The following is a 26,729-nucleotide window of genomic DNA, read 5'->3' on the forward strand; positions in this document are numbered from 1 at the left end:
CTCCTCACTGACTTTTGGTTGTTTTTTGAATTCGACTTCTATTTTCAGTTCCTAATTAAATCTGCTTTTTCAGTCATGACATTTTCTGAATCTGATTTCCTTTCAACTCTTCCGAAAGATTTTTTACAGAATAAATACAAAAGTACTCAGTGTTCAATTGGCATGTTGTATAGTAACTGCTTGCTCTAATGTATTACAAAGAGCAGCCAATTAATATTTGTTGAGTGATGGCCGCACGAACAACTGGATTATGTGTGCTGTTTCTCAACTTGATAATGAATGTAGTCCAGGCACATGAATTAGTGGTTCCATTGTCTGTTTATTTTAGTCATCCTAGTGGTCATGTATGGATGTGAGAGTTGGACTATAAAGAAAGCTGAGCACCGAAAAATTGATGCTTTTGAACTGTGGTGTTGTATAAGACTCTTGAGCATCCCTTGGACTGCAAGGAGATCCAACCAGTCCATCCTAAAGGAGATCAGTCCTGGGTGTTCATTGGAAGGACTGATGCTGAAGCTGAAACTCCAATACTTTGGCCACCTGATGCAAAGAGCTGACTCATTGGAAAAGACCCTGATGCTGGGAAAGATTGAGGGCAGGAGGAGAAGGGGATGACAGAGGGTGAGATGGCTGGATGGCATCACTGACTCGATGGACATGAGTTTGGGTAAACTCCGGGAGTTGGTGATGGACAGGGAGGCCTGGTGTGCTGCAGTTCATGGGGTCGCAAAGAGTCGGACATGACTGAGCAACTGAACTGAACTGAACTGAATGACCAAATTATATTGTCTCAAAAAGTGATATAGTCCAAGTAAAGCAGTTTGTTACTTCAGTAAAAAACAAAAACTTGACTCTATCAACTCTTATTTATCCTCTGGTTTATATGTAATCATTCGTCTCCTATTGGGATAAACCATGGACTCATCTCCCCAGAATCCCAAGTGATAATATTTCTTTCCTATAAGTCTTCAGTTCTTCTGCCAAAGTAATCTTTTTCACCTGTCATTTTTTATAGGTGAGACTTTTCTGGGACTGTATCATTTTTTTTTTAATTTGTCCTGTAAATCATGTGTAAGATCCTTTTGCTCAATTGCAAAGTCTTCCTATTTTTTAAATGCCTTCCTAGTAATTTTTCTCTCTTCTTGTATACCCTCTGAACTACATCTTGTGTCTGCTCACTATCTATTTTGTTTGATCATTTTACTTTTTATTGTCTTCTATTTGGATGGATGGATAGATATATATATAGACAGATTGATAAAATCACTTCTCACAGACACTAAAGAATTGTTCAATATAATCTGCTAGTACCAAGAGCTTACTTCTTAATAACATACATTGTCTTTTTATCCCCTCTTGATGAACACATCTCTTCCATATTTGTAATGGATCAAAACATTCATATTTGAACATAATTATATGTGTGGTTTAAAAAGCTATCCCTCCTTTTATCTATTTCTGTTTTATTATCATCAGTTTCTGATTGTAAACTTCCAAATGGAAGAATGATGTTTATTAAACATATCCTAAACAATTTCCAACACTGTAATATGAGGATATAGACAAGTAAAATATTGTTTATGTCTATTAACAAATTATTATGTATGTATCTGAAACTCTGTAGGTATCTGAAGCTATAAAAAAAATCAATTAATTCTTTCATCTTTCACCAGTATATTCATTCAACCTTGCTAAAGGGAATATGTAATGAAAATGGACCCCTTCCATTATTCAATGGATCCTGTTAGATCAATAGTATTTCCCATTTAGTAAAATGTGATGTCTCATGACTTTTCATAGCAATCTGTATAATTGGAAGGGATGTGCTTTGATTAACATAGAAGAGTGGTAATTCAAAAGAGGCATCATAATGAGATATAAGAGATGCTTTGTTGGTATTTCTAACCCATATGAGTTTCCAAAATAAATACTTTTAGGAAACTAAAGAGAACAACTTTTCAACTTTCCTGCTGCTTATCATCCCTTCTATTTGATCCTTTTAGTTACAAATCATGTGCATCACAAATTTCTTTCTCTGCTGGTCATAGCTACACTCTTTCGCCCAACATTTTAAATCTTCAATAAAATATAAATGAGCAACAGCTTCCTGCTAACCACAAATTCCCCTTCTTGTTTTGCTTTGTCTAAATGTTCTTCTTGAATGCCCAAAGGACTTTCTCTTCCTGCTTGGCACAGTCCGAAATTAGTTTGAATCACATTATTCTTACATCCAGGGTACCTGCATTATGATTCCAAGGGTAATTTGTGTCCTTTAACCATAGAGTGCTTATCATCAATGCTTCAGGGGACTCTAATCTGGCCTTGATCTTGCTCACTTCATCAAGGCTGCTCAGGGGTAGATCTGTTCACTGGAAAAATATTGGTTTCATTCTATGACAACTAAGAAATCTATTTCTCAACAAAGCCAGCGATTTCTAACAGCATTCCTTTTTTTAAATCACATTTACAAGACAGTGCTGGTACAGAAGTGTGTACCCATTTTTTTTACCATTAAGTTCAAGGCAAGCAGTTCTTTTTGCCATCTCTCCTTGAACTTCAATTCTGACCTAAATATTCAGCTCTTGAGTATCAACTAAAAATCTTGTTCTGCCTCTGTGTGAGTGTTCTATTTTTTAAGTGTGTGTATGTGTCTCTGTGTGTGTTTCCTTTCCAATGTCTCATTAAAAGATTAAGACACTATTATTACACACTATTATTAGTTAAAATAAATGGGTAAACTTTGCCTTGCTTATTGCTCATTCATGCTTTTATTAATTTTATAATTAACTATATATATGTAATTATAATTTTAAAACTCTTCCAGTTAGATCATCTTGATGGCAGGTCACTTTATCTGCCAAAAAGACAGATTATAAACCTTTGTTTTGTGTAAAATCCCTACTGTCCACAGAGTGGTGTAGAGACACTCAATCATTCCTGAGTTGCCATAATATTATAATATTTTTTGTGAATGAACTGATCTACTTTAGGAAATGTGATCTCCAAGGTGGATTTTGTAGCCAACTATTTCCCAGGTTTATTTCTGGGCACTAACCTAGTAGCTTTCCTCTCTGTTCAAAGGCATTGTCACATGTACACTGAAGATAGCTAACATTCTCCTAAATTCTTTGAAATTCCTGATTAATAGTATTTTTCCTTGAGTTGAATTTGTGTAAACCTTGAACTACAATGTGGAAAAAACTGTTAAAGCCTTAATTTCACATCAGGTGTGAAAAAAAATGTGTTCTGATAAATTCTTTTTATAGGTTCAGTTCAGTCAAGACACTATCAATGTGACATCAGACAGAAATGAAGAGATTTAAACCCAGAATGTGTATATGACCACACTACTATCACATAAGTATTGAGGTGAGGGTTATCTCAAAGCACTCATCATAGTTCTCACTCCAGATAGTTCTCATTACCTCATCAAAAAGCTCGAATGATTGAGTTCCAGATCAGGTCTTGATACTCTCTAACTAGCTGGATGATAAGACAAGTTAGATAACCTCTTAGTGCCTCAGTTTCCTTTCTGTAAAATTGGAGGATTGAGCCAGAACTGCAACTGGCAGGTTCATCTGGCATGACTTAGGTCAGAATATGACCGAGTTCCAGTTCTGGCACCAGCGACAGCAGAGTCAGAAATCTAGTCTACATCGTCTACCAGGAGCCCCTTTAGCCAGTGGGAATGAGTGGCAACAAAGCGTTAGTGCTCAGGTGTGCCAGGGGCGATAGAGAGGTTGATAACTCCTGGTGGAGATGATCTCCAAGATATCTTCAAGGATATAAATTCTTCCACCTAAAGTGAACCATTGGAATACAAAAAAATTAACCCCTTTTTAAAAGAGATTCTGAAAATTCAAACTGGAGCTACACTGTATAAAAAATAATACCGTTTTAACCTACAAGGATGTACTGTATAGCACAGGGAACTCTACTCAGCACTCTGTAGTTACCTGCATGGGAAAAGAACCTGAAGAAGAGTAAATACATGCCTATGTATAATTGAACCACTCTGCTACTCACCTGAAACTAACACAACATTGTGAATCATCTGTTATCATTGTTCAGTTGTTAAGTCATGTCCAGCTCTTTGTGACCCCATGGACCACAGCATGCCAGGTTTCCCTGTCCTTCACTGTCTTCTGGAGTTTGTTCTAACTTATATCCATTCAGTCGGTGATGCCATTCGACTTTACTCCAATATAAAATAAAAATTAAAATAATAATGATGCTTCTTTAAAGGGATAAGATTATGGAACTCGGTGAGTAAAACATGTAAGAAATATTGTCATGTTGACCACTTTCACTCAAAGATAGTGGAAGAATGGGCTTCCTTGGTGGCTCAGTGGTAAGGAAGCCACCTGTCAATGCAGGAGATGTGCGTTTGATCCCAGGATCAGGAAGATCCCCTGGAGAAGGAAATGGCAACCACTCCAGTATTTTTGCTTTGAAAATCCCATGGACAGAGGAGCTGGCAGGCCACAGTCCATGGGGTCACAAAACAATTGGACACAACTTAGTGGCTAAACAGAAAAATAAGTAGAATAAAATATCTGCTTTACTTTTCCAGAATGTAGTTCATGACTAGTGAAACAGCACCAATTCTTTCAAAGGAGGCAAACATATTTTCCAACAATTAATATGCACATGCTTAAAGAAAATGTGGTACATATATACAAGGGAATTTTACTAAGCCATGAAAAGAGAATGAAATAATGCCATTTTCAGTAACACGATGGACCTAAAGACTATCATACTAAGTGAAGTAGGTCAGATGAAGACAAATATCATATAATATCACATATGTAGAATCTAGAAAAATGATACAAATGAACTTGTTTACAAAACAGAGAGATTCACAGATTTTGAAAACAAATATGTTGCTAAGGGGGAAAGTGCAGGGGAAAAGGGATAAATTGGGAGATTGGGATTAACATAGACCCATTACTATATATAAAATGGATAGTCAACAAGGACCTACTGTATAGCACAGGGAGCTCTATTTAATATTCTGTAATAACCTGTATAAGTATTAGTTGCTCAGACGTGTCTGACTCTTTGCGACCCCTATGGACTGTAGACACCAGGCTCCTTTGTCCGTGGAATTCTCCTGGCAAAGACCCTGGAGTGGGTTGCCATTTCCTTCTCCAGGGGATCTTCCCAACCCAGGGACTGAACCCAGGTCTCTTGCATTGCATGTAGATTCTTTACTGTTTGAGCCTCCAGGGCAGCCCAATAATCTGTATATATTCTCTAGTAACCTATATGGGAAGAGAATATGAAAAAGAATATATGTATGTATATGTATAACTGAATCACTCTGCTGTGCACTTTAACAAAATGTTGTAAATGAACAGTACTCTAACAGAAAATAAAAAGTTTTAAATAAAGTAAACTGCATGTGCTGCATGAGGTCTAAACTAACTTTGCACAGGGGCTAGGAGGTCACCTGAGAAGGATCTTGAAGCATGAGTAGGAGTCCATTAGATTTCACAAAGGGTCTGTTGTATTTGAGGAAAGATGAGAAGTTTCTTGAACCTGGAGACTTATAACATTGGGGAACCATCGAAAGAAAGACTGAAAATGTGGTAGAAAGTAGGTTCTCATGGGATAAAGTAAGGAGTCTGGATTTTATTAGATAGGAAATAGGACTCCTTGGTGATTATTTTTATGGCATTTATTTTTTTTTAATTCACCTATTTTCCCTTTTTTTATAACAATAACTGCCTTCTAAGAGAGGAGCAAATCAAATGACAGGCCCTTTAGTCTGTGTCTAGATGTGTTTTATTGAATAAGTCTGATAGGTTTAACTTACATGAAGCTGGGAGGAGGTTAGCCAAGGTTGCTAAAAAATGAAAGGAGAAGAAATTGGAGTTCTTAGTAATGAGATCAGAAACAAAGGAATGAAGGCAGAATTCAACAAGATGAAGAAAGTGGGGGTCGGGGGGAGGAGTTCATAAACACATTAGTAAATATTCACCGTATGAGGCTAAAGGAGGGATATTTTAGGGGTAAAGGAGGGATATTTTAAGGGTAAATGAGGTGTATTTTAAGAATGATTATCTCTTTGTTCCATGTGAAGTTATTTGTATTAATAATGTGTAATTCACTCTCAGTCTTTCTCCCAAATCTCCAAGTTCATTGAATTTGTAATATTTATGTAAGTAGGGATTTTAGTGTTTGTGAAAATCGAGTGGGCTGAGTTAGTTGTATAAGGCACATTAAGGAGGCAAGGCCCAGAGGTTGAGGTAACTAGAGAATTTAATTCTTACAGGCATTTTTAAAAGTCTTGGGGAAGGCTTTGGCCAATGAGTCATGAAATCGGGGAAGAGGAAGAGTTTTTGCTAATTTTATCCGGAAGTCAAATACAAGGGTTGGGGTGGCAGATGCCCACCTAATCTAATCTCTGCTCAGAATAGGTTTTTCAGTAAAAGAGTGGCGTGACCAAATTCACAGAAAGATAATTTAGTCGTATAAGAATGGACAGGGATTATCCCTGTGTAAAACTGAGTCAGAGATTGGCACAACATTGTAAATCAACTGTACTTCAATAAAAAAGAAATGAACAGGGACTATGAAAGTTGAGGCAGTAGGACAGAACATCAAAATTGAAGCAATAGCAAGTAGCATTTGAAGCAAAGGTAGGTGTCAGTAAATATACCAGTGTTATCTACTGGATAGATCTGGGAAATGGTACCTAGCAGGAGGGAATATGGGGGGGGGGGGGGTAGTGAATTCAATTTAGAATATAGACTTCAGAGTGGCTGTGATAGAGTTAAATAGAAGTGTCCATTAGGAACTTGTGTATAGACCTCAAGAGATTTTATATTCAATAACATTTGATTTCACTTCCAGATTATTTTACCCAGAATGTGGGTCCTATTACTAGGTATTAATATGTTGTGGTTAGGCTCCCAAGTAGAGCACATTAATTCCCATTGTGTATCCTCAAGTTATGTTCTTTCCCTCTTTCCTTCCTTCTTTCCTTCCTCCTTCCTCCCTCCTTTCCTTCCTCTTTCCTCCCTTCCTTTTTTCTACTTCACTGCCTATTTCTCTATCATCAAACAGTTATTGAAGAAAACAAAAACTCTCATTGTTTGCAATTTTCTCTAAATCCTGTATAGCAATTATTTTACACATTAATTTCATATGATATGAAAATATTTTCTCACATTTAAACTAAATGAGCTGTCACAGTTTTGATATGGTGGTATCTGTTGTTATCTTAATTTTTTAGGTTTTTATTATTATCATTAAAAGAAAATTGTTGCTGTCATATTTTATACACATCAGATTTCTCATATTCTTTCTGTTTTAAGGAGAAAGTTATTCTTAAAGCTTTTCTACTGTTATCTATTAAAATCAGTTTAATTCTCTACAACTGTCTTCTCTTTCTCCTGTTAAGTATATCGTCTTTCTATGCTCTCTTCTCACATGAACAAACACTTTCCCATGTCTTCTGATTTGAATTCCACAAATGCATATGGCTGATTAGATCACATCGCTAAGCATTTATGAAGTTTTACCTACTTTTTTTGGCTCTGTTATAGTCATCTAAAGGTTGGTATATAAATACTTCATTAGAATCATTTAAAATTCAATTACTAAGCTAACCATTTTTCCATAGAGCAAAACAGAGAAGCATATTAGAATCATCATCATAAGGAGTTGAAATACACAACATAATCATTGTTTCTTCCTGAAAATACAGAAGAATAGGACCTTATTAACTTGTTTCATTAGAATTTTTACTGAAAGCGTTTGAATTTGTAAAAACCACTAGAAATCACTTTAAATTATCTTTTTTAGAAATTAGGAAAATTTTAAAGATGGTATCTATGATATATAGTTAACAGTAAGATAATAAAAACATGGTAAGTATAAAAGTGTAATGCTTGTACAACATCAATGAAAGGTGCTAAAATGCTTACAGAAATTGATGACAGCAATGAGGACTGAATTGTATTAAATAAAAATAAGGTAAACTATCATTCCATACTTATGGAATTAGTATGGAATGATAGTCTATCTTATCTATCAATTATCTATAAATATATAGATATCTATCAAGAGATATCTATCAATTATCTCCACATAAAGTTTACTTTTAAACACCATACTTCAATTTTTTTCCAGAAATTGCATTCCTGTAGATGCATTCCAAAGATTTATAATGTCAATGATTTTTAAAACCTAAGAAGACCTAGGGCCTATTATAATATATTTTATCTCTTCAAATCTCTAACTTAAATGTTTCCTATTATTTATTTGATATAAAAAGTATAGGACAAAGGACAGTTGAAATAAATTATCATCATGTAGATTTTGAGAGTTTTTTTCTGAAAAAAATTACATTTGAAAAGGGTAGTCACTACTTAGAAATTTTCCATTTATATCTTAAAATAGCTAAATTTGAATATGATTTGCTTACAATATATATTTCTTCTGTGGAACTCAATGTTGTTACATGCATAAATCAACAACTAAGCAATAGATACACAATACTCAGAAATAAAATAATGGATGTTAAAGAAATCATCAAGAAATTTTCCCAAAGTCTCACAGGAATTCAGTATTAGGACTAGGAAAAAGAATATATGCAGTAGTCTAATGCAGTGATCCACTTCTAAGACTACGCTATTTCAAAAGTTTTGTCATATATGTATAAAGATATCCCAAATTTCCCCCTTTAGGGGAGAATCCTCACCATTTGTTTAGTGGTGGACAAATTCTTCAGAATGCAGTCTAAGGTTTGAGAGCTAGTACCTCTTCCATAAACCTTTCGTGAAAAGGTCACTGCCATTCAAGCTCGCCCTCCTTTCTCCCTTATGTATTTATATGTGTCACTCAGCGCCCTTTCTCTGGCTTGGAAAACCATCAAGAACTTTTATCTTACGAGTCAGTTGCCAGTTCTGTGTAATGAACCAGTCAGCAGGATTCTCAAGGGCCATGAATATAAGCCTGTCTGTGCCCTTTTTCTCAGACTAAGAATGCCATTACCTCAAAAGCTAGCCATCGGGAAACAGTCTCAAACTGCCTACTGGAAGTTACACAGCCTCAGAGCCCACTCCTATTCCTGGGTATGCAGGCTTTCTGTTTTAACTCTATAAGCTTACTTTTTTCTTATGCATTTTTAAAATTTCTATTTTATATTGGAGAACAGTTGATTCAGCAATCGTCTGTTAGCTTCAGGTGTACAACAAAGTGATTCAGATATACACATGTGAGTTATGAAAGTGGAAGTTACTTCCATTTTCATGGCCGACACTTTGCTACACCACAGACTGTAGTTCATTAGGCTACTCTGTCCATGGGATTCTCCATGCCAGATTACTGGAGTGGGTGTCATTTCCTCCTCCAGGCTTCCCTTGTGGCACAGCTGGTGAAGAATCTGCCTGCAATGCAGGAGACCTGGATTCAATCCCTGGGTTGGGAAGATCCCCTGAAGAAGGAAAAGGCTACACACTCCAGTAGTCTGGCATGGAGAATTCAAAAAGTCAGACACAACTGAGTGACTTTCACTTTCGCTTTCCTCCTCCAGTGGATCTTCCCGATCCAGGAATCAAACTCATGTCTCTGAGTCTTGACTCCTGCATTGCAGGCAGATTCTTCACTACTGAGCTACTGAGGAAACCCCCATACATAGACATGTATCTATTCTTTTTCAAATTATTTTCCCATTTATTACAACATATTGTACAGAGTTCTTGTTGCTTATGTATTTTATCTTTAAGCCTGTTTACACTGATAACAGGTTTCTCAAAGCAAGAGAGATCACTGAAAACTCTTTCTCTTCCCTTTAATATTATCTTACCCAGAATGTGGGTACTGGAGCTATTAAAATGTTCTGTTTAGCCTCCCAAGTAGAAGCCACCAATTCACAGAGCCTTCAAACATCTCTGTTGCTTCATTTGTCCCCTGTCTCCCTCCCTCAGGATATTATCATATTTGGCAAGATGGAGTTCAATTCCACTTAAAATGATGGAATTAGACAGCCCATCTAATGCTTGGAATCTATACACTCTTAGAAGCACAGTTACATTTAATCAGATATTAGGCCATAAAATTAATAGTTCTACATTTGGAACTAAAGCAGATTTTTGAGTTTCATTTGACATTTTAAGAGTGAGTTGAAATAAATATGTAGTAGACACCAGGCCCATTAAACCAAAATATTTAGTGGTCATATTTTATAATTTATGGCTTTACAATGTTACAAATTGCTAAGCTATATTTCAATTCTAGTGTATTTGCATGTTGTATACAATATGATAGGAAACAAAGAAAGCAGTGTGGGCCTTTGGAATGCAGGAAGAAGTGATCATGCTGCAGATAAAGTCTACTGCTAATGAATTAAAGAAAATATATGAAGGGTGAAATTGATGCTGTGGTACATCTTTTTGGAGGTCAACCATTACTCAAAATTATAATAGAAAATTTTAGATTTTCTGTACCCTCTTTTCAACAAATGGAGTAATGCTTATATTCAGATAAGCTATACCTCTTGATTGTTTTTATACTTAAGTTAACCATATTGTAGAACACTGTCTTCAGACTCTGAGATTGAGTCTTTGTCCCATCACTGAGCTTTTTCTTTGATTGTCATATACATTTTGGAGGAGATATTCCTATTCAGACTTCCCTCTCCTCAGTCACCCCATCCCCAGTCCTTCCCTGAAATACACTCTTTTGCTTCCTTTCAACAGTCTTGGATATTTTAGGAAAAACAACTGCAAATTTTGGAAGCAAAATGATCCCCAAACTAGATCATTAAAATTTTCTTTTGCCAATTTTGATAAATAAATGAAAAATTGAATCTAGCGTATTCTTAATTTTTAGTACAAGTCTCAATTCCATGAGTCAATATGTGGTTTTCACTCTAACCTCGTAAGTCATGGCTCTTCATAGAGGAAAGAGAAATTGTCCTTTCATTATCCATCAAAATGTTAGGCATCCATATCACTGTTTTTTCTCTTCAGTATGGTAGGACTGTTAACAGTCCTTTTCTATATCTTTGCAATTTTCTGGAGCAATACAGACTACCTTACATTTTTCTGCATACTATGGAGAAAAATTTTTGTTTATTTTATATTTTATTGTAGTCATGTACAGAATCACCATCTGGGGATCCACAGTCCTATCGGGCATGACTGAGAAAAAGATTAGGAAGGCGATAAAGGAGTATATCTTCACTTTTATGACAGAACATTTTGGTTTTCCCAACACGCAAAAGAGGCAAAGTGTGGAATTTATAATTCTCTATTTTGTAGTAAGGGTAGAAGGGGCATTAGTCTTTATTGAGCACTGACCTTAACCTTGTACCAATAGACATTTACATAGCCTTTGTTTAACTCAATTTGAACTGAAAAATGCTGTTTTAATGAATTTCGCTTTCCTTCCATTGTTTTTTCTACAAATGGTTGATTATATAATTCTTACATAACTCCAATAACTCAGTAATTATATGTTAACTTTTTTCATTTACTCCTTCTGCATAGTTATATTGGTGCCATATACAGTTAGTAACTAAATAATAACCATATAATCCCTTGGTGTAGAGTGGATATACTATAATTAACTGTTTCTCATAGATTTTAAGTTGTTACCATTTGTTGATATTTCTTGAATAAAAATCTTTGTCATAAAATTTCTTTGTTGTTATTGTTTGTATTTAGGATTTTTCCTTAGCATAAATTGTCAACAGTAAAATAAATGGGAAATGGGGCAGCACAAATGCTAATAGAATAAAAACAGTAATTAAAACTTACATTTGCATTGCAAATTAATAAAAATAATTGTTATAGAAATAATGCTAGTAAAGCTATTACTCTGTTACTCTTATACAGTGCTAGTAATACATTAAAATGGTACAATTCTTTGGAAAACAATCTGATGTATTATTTTTTATATCCAATGACTGAGCACTACATTTCTGGGAGTCTCCCAAATAAAATAGTGCAAAAAAGAGAACTGTATCTAACACAAAAATGATCATTACAACTTTGTTAATTTATTTATTAGTTCTAATCTTATAATGAAAATTACTCTTTCATTATTAAAAGAACAATGCATATCCATGGTAAACAATTTAAACAATATGTAAGAACAAGACATATCCCCTCTCAGTTCCATTTCTGAGAGGCAACTGCTCCTAAGGACTCCTTTACAAAATTTTAATAGTTTTCTATTCAAATTTATGTGAATACATATTTCTTTTAGCACAAGATTACACCATGCAAATTGTTCTTCAATTTTCTGTTTTCATTTACTGTCATATCTTAGACATCTTTCCATATTGATACATACAACTCATTCTTTTAAAGAGCCAAATAGTTTTCCCTTGTATGACTGCACCGTTCTTTATGTATCCAATACTCATTTTGAGTTGTATGCATTTTTCCCTGTTAGAAAGAATGTTGCAAAGGACATCGTTTTACATAAATCTCTCTATACTTATGGAATCATTATAGGATATTCTTAGCTAAATATGGCTAAATAGAGGGTATATTCATTTTAAATTCAGGTAGATTATTCCTAACTGCCTTCCAAAGTCAATCTATATTCCTACCAACGGTTTTCAACAATGCCTGTTTCCTCCTATCCTTCACAACATGAAGCATTCTCAAACTCTTAAATCTCAGCTAACATAATAAGAACTTATTTTTTCCACAAGTGTTTGTGTTCTTTAAGGCACCTGAAGAGAAATCAGTTGAAGACACATCACCAGTTACAAAGAGGTAAACAACATTACAAAAGAAAAAATATATGCCATGAAATCACACAGTCAAAAAATCATGTCTTGAAGAGTTACTAGAGCTGATATGCTTCAAATTCCTCATCTATTATTCAAAATTTACATCTTTTTAACTTTACACAAACACACCAGTGCAGGTACACACCCAAACAAAAATACGTAAATAGCCTTGGGAATGTGACAAACCACTTATACTCATTTCACAGGAAAGGAGACTGAGATCCAGAAGGTAAAAAGACTTTCTATTGTCACACAACTACTTCCAGACAGAACAAGTTATATCAAGATTCAACTACAGGAACAAAATAATTTCCAAGGTAATATGCAAGTGTAATATGGCTTTATATACAATATAATATAGATAATGGTACAATAAAGCTGGTTAATTTGTCATTTTATTAGTGGAAATCTCTTCTAATGAGTACAGTAATAACTAACATTTACAATGGACAACTGACAAAAGATTAACTTCTGTTCTCTGTGGTTTTAGATTTATGGGTTTAGTGTTGAATGTATTTTGTTCCAATTATTCGAAATTAACCATAGAAGTGTGTTACATTTTGAAGCCAGAACGTGAGTTTCCAAAGCAATTCCCGATTTTCCCAGATGCAAAGGATATTTTTGCAAAACTGCTGAAATGAGAAAGAAAAGAGAAGCAGAAAGGAGCCTGGATTGGATCTGATTTGAACAGGATACATACAGCTGTGTGTCCTCTGTAATTCTATTCTTTTTGTAATCACATGAGCATTTTCTCATGCCATTAAATACTCTTTGAAATGTAATGCCTGCAAAGAAATTAATTTATTCAATTCCCTTTCAAATTATATTTATTTTTCTATGTCATGAATAATGTTTCAAAAAAACAATCTTATAGGTAAATTTTTTGTATGTATCTCTAATGATTACCTTGGTAAAAATTCATAGAAGTGGGTGTATTAGGCCTAAATATACAAAATTTTAAGAATCCACATGCTTTTCCTGAAAGACTAATCCCAGTGAAAATACCTACCAAGAGTGTATTAGTGTGTATATTTTCCTTCATTCCTCCAATATTGAGCATTATTAGTACTTGGAAAGATTTTTGAAATGGAAAATGTGGGCAATGATACTGTGGATATTCCCCCTATACACTCCTCCCTCATTTTTCAAACTTTATATTTTGTTAGTTTGCTTTTGTATTTAAGTAGATTAAATTTGGTTGGGCATACATGACTAAGAATTGTGACAATATAACAGCCGTGACGTCTAAACCTGCATGATCCTGTAACTATAATGGGAAGTCAATGAAAGAAATTATCAATCTGATGGAAAGTTTCACAGAAGGATTGATAGAAGCCAGGTTGGCAAAAAGGAGGTAAGGATGTGTTTTAGACACAGGAAAACTCAGAAGTTCAAGTAAGCAGAAAACCCTTTAGGAACAACTGTTTTGATAAACTGACTTAAAATAGGGTTTGTTTGACTCTAAAATCTCCTTGGTGGTTTTTTCTTTTCATCTCACTGAAAAACCTCCTCCCTCAAAATTGTTGAATTAAGTATGATCAAGAAAGTGAATGCTGAGGGAGTAGGTAAATGTTTTCAATTTTTAAAACCATGTTTCCTCTGGTCAGAGATCACCTGTTCTCTGCAGATACTTGGCTTGATTGGGATTCTCATAGCCCATTTTTCCATGCCTGCTAATTTAAAGAAAACCCAATATACTCATGTTTTCCCAGTTTGCTTTTGTGCATTCTTAATCAACACACCACTAGGCAGAATCTTCCTTAGGCTGCAGAATCTGAGCTGACAGTTTTCAATTTGGTCCTTCCAATAAAATTCTTTGGCTAAATATAAGTTTTTTTTTTTCTCAGTGAACAGAGGGAAGAAAAGTTTTTGTAAGCCTGTTTTTAGAGATTATGTCTTAATTAGTTATCTCAAGTATAGAATACCCCCCCATCCATCTGTAAACTAGTATTCAAGTCTGACCACCTCATTATGTACAAACAGATTAAAAAAAAGAAAGAAAAGGCAACCATCTGGATATCTGATATAACGGCAAAAGTCAGAGTCCTTAAAACACTCTGTGTTTACATGCAGTTTCCTCTTATTATTTATTCATTCATTTCTGTACTTCTATAGTCCATGTCCAGAAAAGGATTTGTGGCTTTGCATAATTGGGTTGCTAACAAGCCTCATTCTGTGCTGAACGACAATAGCCTTTTCTTCACTCTTCAAAGTGCATTAGGGTACATAAATGTTCTTGGAGGCTTTATTTATAATAACCTTAAACTGAAAGTAACCCAGATGTCCTCCAGTGAGTTCATAAACTCTGATACATCCATACAATGGAATACTACTCTGCAATATAAAGGAATGAGCTACTGACACATTCAATCTTGGACAGGTCTCAAGGGCATCACGATGAGTGAGAAAAGCCAATCTCCAAGAGGTTGTTTACTGTATGATTCCACTTATGTAATAGTTTCTAAATCAGAAACATGTAGGGACAGAAGGCAAATGAATGGTTCCTAGGGAACAGAGACAGAAAGCAGGCATTGGTGAGGCACTAAAGAACAAACAAGAGGAAGGGCCTTTGTGGTGACAGAATGCTTCTGTACCCTGACTGAGGCAGGAGCTACACAACTGCTTACACGGGGCCAAGCATGCACACACAAGCATGCACACACAAGTGAGTGTGCATAAAAACTGGTGACAGCTGAGTCAGAACTGTAGTCTAGTTACTACTATCACACCATGAGACCAATATCATTTTTTTGGTTTTAACATTGCACTACAATTATATAAGAGGCTACCATTGGAAGAGACTAGTGAAGGGCTCCCTACATGTTCCTTTTGCAACTTAAGTTTAAAAAAATGCGGCAGGGTCCCCACCTGTTTTCCCTTTGCTGAGACCATTAATGCACTACATTTTGATCATCGGACCCCTAACTTTTTTTTTAATTAATTAATTAATTTTAATTGGAAGCCAATTACTTTACAATATTGTAGTGGTTTTTGCCACACATTGACATGAATCAGCCATGGGAGGGAGGTGGAAGGGGCATTCAGGATGGGGGACACATGGACCCCTAACCTTTTAACTCCTACTAAGCAAGTGTTCCTAACTTCCCCAGACTAAGTTTGCTTCCCTCTGTTATATGTTCTCATGACGCTTCATATTTCTTCTTTGGGTCTAGCACAATAGCTCTTAAATAATTCCATTAGTGTAACATAGTGTTTAATACCTGCCTTCCCCTTCAAAAGGCCCCAAGTTCACTACTGTATCTTTAGTACTTGATATATTCCTTAAAGTGTTGTAGGTGCTTAGTCAATATTTGTTGAAATAAGGAAGGAGAATGACATAGCACATGAGCAAGGATTTCTGTAAGTCACAGCTGGGGAATTTCAGTCTGAATATGAAGATGAGATCATGGAGAAAGTCAGTCCATTGCTAATAAGTAGCTCATCACATTTTATACAGATATCTGTTATAAAGAGCATAAATATTAATGCTTTCACACCCTGCAAAACCCTCAGTTCATTTAGAACCAATCAAATGTACTTATTCAATTGTTTTCATCCAATCAAGAACATTTTGACTATTTTGTTTGTCATTGGTAAAATACAGACTCCATCCCCATTCTCTGTTCTCTGAGGTATTTTCCCAACAAAACATGTTGGAACCAATTCTAACATTCCTGGTGTTCAGTGGCTTTCAAAGATGTCCCCAGGGCCCAGATAAAACATCAAGGAGAGAACTGGCTGTTGACACTCTAAACATTTATTTTTCTTAGTCTGTCCCGTTTTCAGAAACCTACCTTCTCTCAACTCATCTCATTCCTTCATACTGTCTTCTAGCTGTTAACTACCTCCAGTGTGGTATGTGCTCACACACACACACACACACACACCTGTCCCGCCTTCCTTTTTCTATGTCATCTCCCCTAAATCTCATTTCCTCAATGTTCACGTCAGTCTGCAGGAGAAAAGGAGCTCACTGCATTGCCTCAAGTAATGAACAAGCATAAATCTCGAAAACAGTGAAGAGAAGAGATTTTTGAAAGAAGAAACATCTGTCTAATCCCATTCACTATCCCCAGGTCCCCCATCAGACACCAGAAGAACAGGAATTGGCCTCAGAACATGGCAGCTTATTTACGAAAGTCTTCCAACCCTCAAGTTACAAACCACACGAAAAGTGTGAGAGACATCTGGACATCCAAAATTTTGCAATGCTAAATTGTATGTTTTGGAAGCAAACACACAAAAAGACATGTATGAGATCTCAGTCTCTTTCACAAAATTAGTTCAAAGATACATAGTGAGGAGAACGCTGGCGGCAAAAATCAAATGCCAAACAGCACTAGGGAAATTCTGGGCAAAGAAATATATCTAAAATAAGTTCTTATGTAAGAAAACTTGATTTTATTTCCCTGGTGATTTGGAGTAGCAAGATGACTGTGGCCATTATGTGCTATTGCTTTCTCAGACAACATTACTTTTAACACCATAAATTGAGCATTTTTTGATGTTTATTTGATGTGTTAATGAAAATTACACAATAGTTTTATTGTCAGTTACTTGAATCATCATTTTATTGTCAGTTACTTGAATCATCATCATATGGCAGAACCAGATAATATCTAGTTTTGGAATAAAAACCACTGATTAATATGGGAAAGAAAAAATCAAAACAATTTCAATAATCTGAATTTTCCGTAAAACTTTTTCCAGTGTGTAACAAATTATCTTCTTGTTTCATTTCTCACTCGCCATTTTTTTTTTTTTTTTTTAGTGAAAAAAGAAATACATGTGAAAGTATTGCCATTTACTGACCCATACTGGGAGCAAATTCTGGAGACAGGAATAGACTAGATTTCTCTTTTTTACTTTCTGATTTTGTCTATGTGCAAATCTCTTCAATTTGAAGCCATGTACTGTTTGAGTGAATTAATCTCTTTTTCAAGTATAAACCATCCATCTGTCCCTTTTGTTGTTCCCTGAGTTATTTTGGAATTCACTATTGAAAATAAAGTTAATACCTTTAACCTATGTAATAACTCCACAGGGGAAAAAAAACTGGAAGTAGGACACATAAAGAAAATGAAAATATCAACATTTTTTTCTCCTACACTCATGGCACTCACTATCAGAACCAGAAAATTATCAGAACAATAATAAAAATACAGACTCCAACAGGCAAATGGATTGTGCTCTCAAAACTTTATTTCCAAATAGGTTGTTTAAGTCATTACCGCATAAAATAGAAATAATGTTCTAAGTCGTAGTTAGGACCCTCAGGCATTCTTTGCGTGTCTATTTAGTCCAGAAGCATGGAAGTCATAGTCACAAATGGGACCCAGGATGAGTAAGGAAGGAGAAGGAAGAGCAAATGGAAGAGGAACAGTCTATCCTCCTCTGTAATACAGACTTAAGCACATCTTCAAAACGACCAAGCTCGCCTTTGGCCTCCTGGAATTTCCCTTGTGGCATCCTTTCCCACCTTTTGGTGCATTTCGTTTTTGACTTTTAGACACTTGCATCTTTACATTTCCCCCAAACCCCCATTACAGACATCTGGACCGACTTGGCCCCTTGAACCACATGCCATGGACCTAACATCAGACGAAAGTTTAAATTCAAAATTTATTTATTTTTTAAATTTAAATTGATGTATCTTTTAATTGAAGGAAAATTGCTTTACAGAATTTTGTGGTTTTCTGCCAAATATCATCAACATGAATCAGCCATAGGTATACATATATCCCCTCCCTCTTGAATTCCCTCCCATCTCTCTCCCCATCCTACCGCTCTAGGTTGTCACAGAGCCCGTGTTTGAATTCCCTGAGTCATATGGCAAATTCCCATTGCCTATCTATTTTTCATATGGTAATGTGAGTTTTCATGTTACTCTCTCCAGTCATTCTTTCAGGTAATATTTGTTCATTATGGTATTCCAACATCTACACTAATGCTTACCATACACTGTTGTTCAGTTGCTAAGTTGTGTTGGACTCTTTGCAACCCATGGACTCCAGCGCACCAGGCTTCCCTGTCCTTCACTATCTCCTGGAGTTTGCTCAAACTCAGGTCCACTGAGTCAATGACGCCATCCAACCGTCTCATCCTCTGCTGCCCTCTTCTCCCCCGCCTTCAATCTGTCCCAGGATAAGGGTCTTTTTCAGCGAGTTGGCTCTTCGCATCAGGTGGCCAAAGTATTGGAGCTTCAGCTTCAGCATCATGCCATACATTAAGTGGTCTATATTTATTGAGCAAATAAATGAGTAAGGTACAGTTGATATCAAGTCCATGTGAAGGAGGAATTTCTAAATTAGGGAGAATCCATATTTGCATTGGTTTGAAGTCCTTAGTTTTGCTGAAATTCATCCATAATTAATCTTCTTCTCACTGCATTGTAGGGAGCTGGTATAAAAAGTTATTCAATTATCCATACTTTAAGGTGAAACCTGGTGTCTTCCTCAAATTTTCCTACTATAATAACAACAACAATAATAAAAGGTAACAGGTGTAGCACTTCCTGTGGTTTAGAGGCTTATTAAGTGCTTCTCATATCTTTATTTAATCTTCTCATTAGCCCTAGGGACATGTACTATTTTATTCTCATTTTAGAGATGAGCAAACTAAGGCACTGTTTTATTGACTTCCCCAAATCACACAGCTACCCTGCTTAGCAGGCAGACTCAAGCCTGAGCTCTGAGCTCCTCCACCAACTTTGGGGAACTCTGGTCTCCTTTTCCACTGATATGCGAGTGTGCCAAGCCGCTTCAGTCATGTCCGACTCTGTGCAACGCTAGGGACTGTAGCCAGCCAGGCTTTTCTCTCCATGAGATTCTCCAGGCAAGAATTCTGGAGTAGGTACAAGGGGTCTTCCCAACCCACCTCTCCTGTGTCTCCTGCACTAGCAGGCAGATTTGTTACCATTAGCGCCACCTAGGAAGCCCTGATATAAAAATTTCTTAGTGAAAAGGGGTCATCCCGGATGACCCCTATTTAGGTTGTGTTCCACTTTGTCCATCAGTGGGAGTGTTACCACTGTACATTCACAATCCCAATGACACTGGGAGGGAAAAAAGAAAGTGACAGAGTAGTATGCAAAAAGGACTCTGTCACCATTTCTACATTTCTCAACAATTTCTAGTCTGGAGGATTGATAATTGACATAGGAGGTGTTTTGGTTTTTTTGTTTTGTTGTGTTGTGTTTCGTGGTATTTTTCAGTTTGCAGATTTTTTTCCTTACCAAAGCAGACAGCTTAGCATGATGGCTTTAGCTAAGTTTCCTCCTTACCAGGTACATTTCCATTCCTGGACTAACGTTGAGAAAATTGGTTACTTTTCAACTCGTAGACTATTAAAATGAAATCCAAACCTGCATCTTGTATTATCATATGCTTCCAGTAGGGCTTTCCTGGTGGTTCAGATGGTAAAGAATCTGCCTGCAATACAAGAGATTTGGGTTCAAATAGTGGGTCAGGAAGATCCCATGGAGAAGGGAAGGGCAACCCACTCCAGTATTCTTGCCGGAGAATTCCATGGACAGAAGAACCTGGTGTGATACAGTCCATGGGGTTGCAAAGGGTCGGACACGACTAAGCAATTAACATTTTCACTTTTCACACTTCCAATACATTTTTTGTCCCTTTTATTTTACTCTAGTGTCTAATGTGCTACATGGTAAAATAGAATAATAGTTTACAGTGAGAAGGCTTTTGAAATTGAAGTGATTTGGTTCCAAAAACTAGATGAGTGCTGTCTTTCCTTGTTTGCAATAAATTCTTTTATGTTATCTAAATCACCACATATTATCTAAGTCAACCTTTCAATAAAATTTTTCAGTGTTCATAACCCTCTTGCTGCAGGTTTCTTTGTGTGTGTGTGTGTGTGTGTGTGTGTTCCACTTTCTCTATTAAAGAAAAATAGCTACTCAAGCCCAAATAGTTTTCTACTCAACACAACTTTCTCACTGTTTAGAAAACACTTATCAATCTTTTTGGAACTTGGTCTATCCATTGGTACATTAATTAGCTTTAGTGCATGCTACCTGACACTTTTACAACTGAATTTTGTATTACAATTTTTCCCCTGAGAATTTCATATGAAGTTGCTAATTTTCTTTTCAGAGTTTAATTTTTTTTAATGTCATAAAATAAGTTAATCTATGGATTTTCCAAAAGACAACAATAGAAAAAAATATAGATTCATAAGAGCATGATGTTGTATGGACCCAAGTTCACAGAATTAAAGAATATAAGAGATTGTGCAATTCCTGCCTGGATTCAGTGCTCTCTCTTGAGTTACCTAGATACTAGAGGAATTCTCCACTTGGATTGTACAACCACATTTTCCATTTCTTTTTGTCAGTGTAGTATGAAAAACCAAAAACTGTCAAGAAATAGAGTGCAGCCTTTCTCTTTAGCTTTAGAAAATGTAATGTATAAACTGGAGAAAAGTTTACAAAAACACCTTCCAGGATAAAAACAGAGAAGAAAATCACGCTCTCTTTCCACTTTACTTTGGCCACCTGATCCAAAGAGCTGACTCACTGGAAAAGACCTTGATGCTGGGAAAGATTGAAGGCAAAAGGAATACAGGGCAGAATAGGATGAGATGGTTAGATAGCATCACTGACTCAATGGACGTGAATCTGAACAAACTCCAGGAGATAGTGAAGGACAGGGGAGCCTGGCAAGCTGCAAATCATGAAGAGCCAGACATGACTTAGCAACTGAAAAACAACAACTTTTTCCACTACCTTCTACTTCTCAAAGGCCACAGAATAAGAAAAGAATTCATTTTAATCTCAAAGACCAAGCCTAAGAGGACTCGTAGTACCAAATGGATATTTGGCATTTAGTTGATAAATTAAATCAGGAGAGATTCTTGTTGTTCAGTCACTAACTCATGTCTGACTCTTTGCGACCCCATGGTCTGCAGCATGCCAGGTTTCCCTGCCTTTCACTGTTCCCTGGAGTTGTCCATTGAGTCAATGATGCCATCCAACCATCTCATTCTCTGCTGCCCAATTCTTTTCTTATCCTCAGTCTTTCCCAGTATCAGGGTCTTTTCCAATGAGTTGGCTCTTAGCATCAGGTGGCCAAAGTATTGGAGCTTCAGTTTCAGCAACGATCTTTCCAAAGAATATTCAGGGTTGATTTCCTTTAGGATTGACTACTTTGATCTCCTTGCCATCCAAGTGACCCTCGAGAGTCTTCTCCAGCACCACAATTCAAAAGTATCAATTCTTTGGAACTTAGTCTTCTTTATAGTCCAACTCTCACATCCATATACAATGACTAGAAAAACCATAGCTTCGACTATACAGAGCTTTGTCAGCAACGTGGCTTTTAGCTGATGAATTAAATCAGGATAGATACACAATCTAGATGAATCCAGTGGTCTTTGATCAATATGTCCATCATCTGGAAATCTGAACTATATTCACTTCACCTGGTCTAAAGGAAAACAATCACAGAATTAGACCTCTTAATCAAGTGGGATGCCAATATAATGGGTTATTCAACTTTATTACTTTCTGGCTCATGGATCCTTGAGCCTTTCTTTGATGGTGCTTAGATGACAGCACTTCCGCATCACTATTCTGTACATCAATATTTATTGAATACCCACTGCAGCAAATGAAGAAGGTGCAGAAGCTGAATCTGATGATAGACTAATCACAGTATATGACTTATATGATTTCAGTGGAGAGGCTTAAAAAATAAACCCATGATGACAGTTTGTTTTATTTGTCAAGTGTAACATACAAATTCCTCGCAAATAAGGTTGCTGATTAATCAACTTTGTGCTTTACACCCTAGAAAGCTAAATTGTATGGCTTTTGTTTCAATGAATGGATCTCTGGTATTGTTTCAATGTTGGATCTGCTTCATAATTAACCAGTGAAATAGCTTTGGCTGACAGTATCATGTATGGTGAGCACTATGGCATTTTTTTTTTTATTACTAGTTAATCAAAAGGGAAATAATGAATCACTTGCTTCTAAATAAGAAATCCAAAATAAATAGAATTTAAAAGTCAAATTGAAAACTTTTTTGTCGCTGAAAGTTTAATTTGGAAAAAGATTTAACTCAGACAAATACATCAGGCCTTTAAATAGGTTTAAGTACTGCATGTTATGACAAGTCACTGAGACTATTGCTGTCCTGTGGGCTACAGTCTCTATCTGTTGGTCTGGACTTTGACCCAGGCCCCTGGGGACTCATATTCCAAATGTTTGACTGTTATATTAAAATTTGAGATTAGAAGCAAAACACTGTAAATGAAAATTACAAACTGTGAGTATTGAGGAGATGTGTTTTCTGATGCAATAACATTTAAAGGTAATTTGGAGGGGGCTTGGATTTTGGGGGGGGTTTATTTTTTTGGTCATTACTACTATGCCATAAAAGTGGAAAAAATAATAATTTCCTTTCAAGACAATGCATAATTTAGCCCCTTACTTTGGAAATCCTGACACTAATGTGCTGCATTAGCACAAATGTCTTAGTACTAAAGACTCAAAAGAGTGCTAAGTGAAACATGAATGGTTTATGGAATTCATAAATTCTACTTTGAATTTGAGAAAACAGCCCAACTTTTGAAAGACAGTGTTTATAATTATTGACTTGTGTACACAATAAATCTTTTATTCCTGTCTTTTGGGTTTTAACTCCGGGATTAGGTTATAAATTGTAGACTGGGAAATTTAGAAATACCCAAAAGATATTTTTCTGACTTTCTTCTCCTCTCTGTGTTTCTATAGTTAAATCATAAAATAGAAAAGATTAATGTGAATCTAATCAAAGATACAGTACAAAGTCTCTTTAAATTGATACCCATAAAATTCTTTTCATTAGCTACAGTGTAATTTGTAGATCATTTCCATTGGTATCTTGGGCCAGTCTCCCCAGTATTTGATCTAATGGAAAGCGCTAGACAGATACTTGATCCCACACAGGCCAGTAACTTAGGCCCACAGTAACAGATTGCATAACGCATGCAGAAGTTTTGTAAACGGATGCTGCACTTTGCAAGATGGGGCTTGGAGAATGTGCTGGACTCAGACTGGGCCTCAGCTTATGGTTACCCATGCTGTGCATGCATGGGGCAGCCTGCCAAGGGTGTGGGTTGTGGTGAAAGCCAGTCCTCACTTCACTACCCATGTGTCAGCCCAGAAGACAGGAAACCTTGTCTCTCTCATCGAGAGAATCCCCTTTTCTCTGAGTGGTCTATCTAGAGGTCAGATGTGGTGCCATTAATAAGATACACCCAAAGATAATCTGACAATTGTGACCTTGTGTTAGTTGCTCTGTCCAACTCCATGGACAGTAGCCCACCAGGCTCCTCCGCCATGTGATTTTCCAGGCAAAAATATTGAAGTGGGTTGTCATTTCCTTCTCCAGGGGATCTTCCCCACCCAGGGATCAAACCCAGGTCTTCTGCATTGTGGACAGACTCTTTACCGTCTGAACCACCCTGGAAGCCCATAAGTGTGACCTTGGCAGGGTTGAAATACCCATTTCCACTAGAAACACAATGCAAAGTACATGTTATGAAAATGACAATTAAGTCCTTTTTTGCATTTAAAATATGCACAGCACCTGTCAAGCACATAGCAAGCACTGGATAAAATTTTGGCTGGCAGAGGGGGACAGGAAGGCAGGCAGGCAGGAGGAAGAGGCAACAAGGTGGTAGGCGGAATGTCTACAATGGTCCCCAAATATGTCTTGCTTTAATTCATAATCCCCAGAAACTATGGATTTGATTAGATATCATGTCAATGATCATGTTATGTTTTATGGTACAACTGACCCAGGAAAGGGAGATTATCCAGGTGGGCCTGATTGAATCATATGAGCCCTAAAAGCAGAAAACTTTTTCCAAATGGTGGCAGAAGAGGCGATCGGAAAGATTCAAAGTTTGAGAAGGACTCTTTGCCCCATTTCTGGCTCTGAAATGGAGAGGTCACCCAAGGAGGCCACCCGAGGAGGGTGATCTCTAGAAAATGAAAGCAGCTCCCTGCTGACAGCCAGCAAAGAAGTGGTGATCTCAGTCCTCCAACCACAGGAACTAGATTCTGCCCACAACTTGAATAAACTGGGAAGTACATCATTTCCCAGAGGTTCCACAATACAACCCAGACAGGTCAATGCCTTAATTTCAGCCTTGGGAGATCCTGAGCAGGGAGCCCAACTGAGTCTACCTGGTCTGCTGACCTTGACAACTGTGAGATAATAAGTGGGTGCTGTTAGAAGCTGTTAAAATTGTGGTGATATGTGCCACAGCAGTAGAATACTAGTACAGATGTATTCAGAGAACTGGCTTGACTTCCAGAAAAGATACCTGTTCTAATTGTTAGGGTGCATTTCCAAAAAAGAAAAAAAAAAAAAAGGACATTTCTGTATTTGCTTGGAGAGAAATCTTGCGGGAGAATTTTAATCAATAATTTGAAGTACTAAAGACTAACGTTTTGATTTCCCTAATAGCTTACAAAAATGATTTGCTATAAAGAATCAAGGGTCAACCTTTCTGAGGGTGGATGACTTGTGCCAACAACAAAAACAAAAAGAGGCTACTACTTCTAGAAATAATTTTTCAAAATATGCTTCAGAAGTGAGATCTTTACTCTAGATCTCTATGGAGAGAATAAGTCCTTTCACATTTATATATTCCTTCAACTGGTCAAATATGTTAAAATACATATTATGTCCCAGGATCACACTTGGGAAATTCTTGCGTCTCAATCCAGTAAACAGTTGATACTTCGGTTTGCCTTTTTTTTTTTTTTTTTTTTTCATGACTGCCCATCTTCCTAAATAATCAGTTCACTGGACACTTACCTGTTCCTCCAGAGGGTTGGGTCTTGCTTCATATTAGCCAATCAGAATACCCCAAATCACACATACAGCGTTCTGTGCTTTATGATTGGTTCAGAGTCCTTCATGGTACTAAAGCCAGGGGCCAATCAGGCTAGCCTCTGTGGATAAAGAGATTGATTTACCCACATCCATACATCAAATTCTCCATGTTCCAGCCACTGCTTTATTAAAGATGTAGTCTCTGCTTTTTCTTTATTTATAAATAAATAAGCTGGCTTTTTAGAATTTCACTGAGCAATTACCTTCTTCTGAGGTTGGGAAAGGATAAGAGAAAGAGAAAATATACTATTTTTTGCTATTTTTAGGAGGTAGATAATAATTTGGGAGAGCTAATTTGGGAATTATGTGTAAATATCATGCACAAATATTATTCCTGTATCTCTTTTCCAAATAACTCAAACTGGCGAGGCTACCCTTTCACTTGCTAAGTGAAGTCTCTTCAAATTACATATATTGCAGAAAGCAAAAGCTCGGGGTTCAGCATCTCTCTGTACGATGTGATTTGGTCACAAGTGAGGTGACTAGCTAATTTGGCAAATTGCTGTTTGAGCTTATTTTCAGTTGAACTTCTGCTGAGAGAAGAAAGAACAAGCAGGCGAGCAGAGAACATACTATATGCATCGCTGAAACTTATTGCTTATCTTTATTGCATTTGAGTAAATGCTCTTTTTTTTGCTGTTGCCAAGTAAGTCATCATATTTTAGTTCTGCACTGAATCCCTCGGCAGGAGACGAGATTTGAATAGATCCAAGAGTGCAGGAAATAAAAAGAATGCAAATTTTGGCTCAAATGCTTCTTTCTCCACATTTCTCTCCCATCATTTAGATTGGTCACTTGCAGAATTTATGTTAATCTATATGAAACATTGTATAGAAACAACAGTGAGGTTTTATGTTAAGGTCATTATCTAACTGAAAAACATATTTTTTTTTAATTGTTCTGATAAAAATAATGCATTCTCATTGTTTAAAAAAAAAGTATAAAAATGTGTAAAGAAAAGACTGAAATTTACCTGAAGTTCCATCTCTCAGAAGCTCATTAACATTTAAATGACCATCTTTTAACATCTCTGTTTATATATACCTACTACATGCATGGGT

This window comes from Dama dama, chromosome 31, assembly GCF_033118175.1.
Source record: "Dama dama isolate Ldn47 chromosome 31, ASM3311817v1, whole genome shotgun sequence".
Lineage (NCBI taxonomy): Eukaryota > Metazoa > Chordata > Mammalia > Artiodactyla > Cervidae > Dama > Dama dama.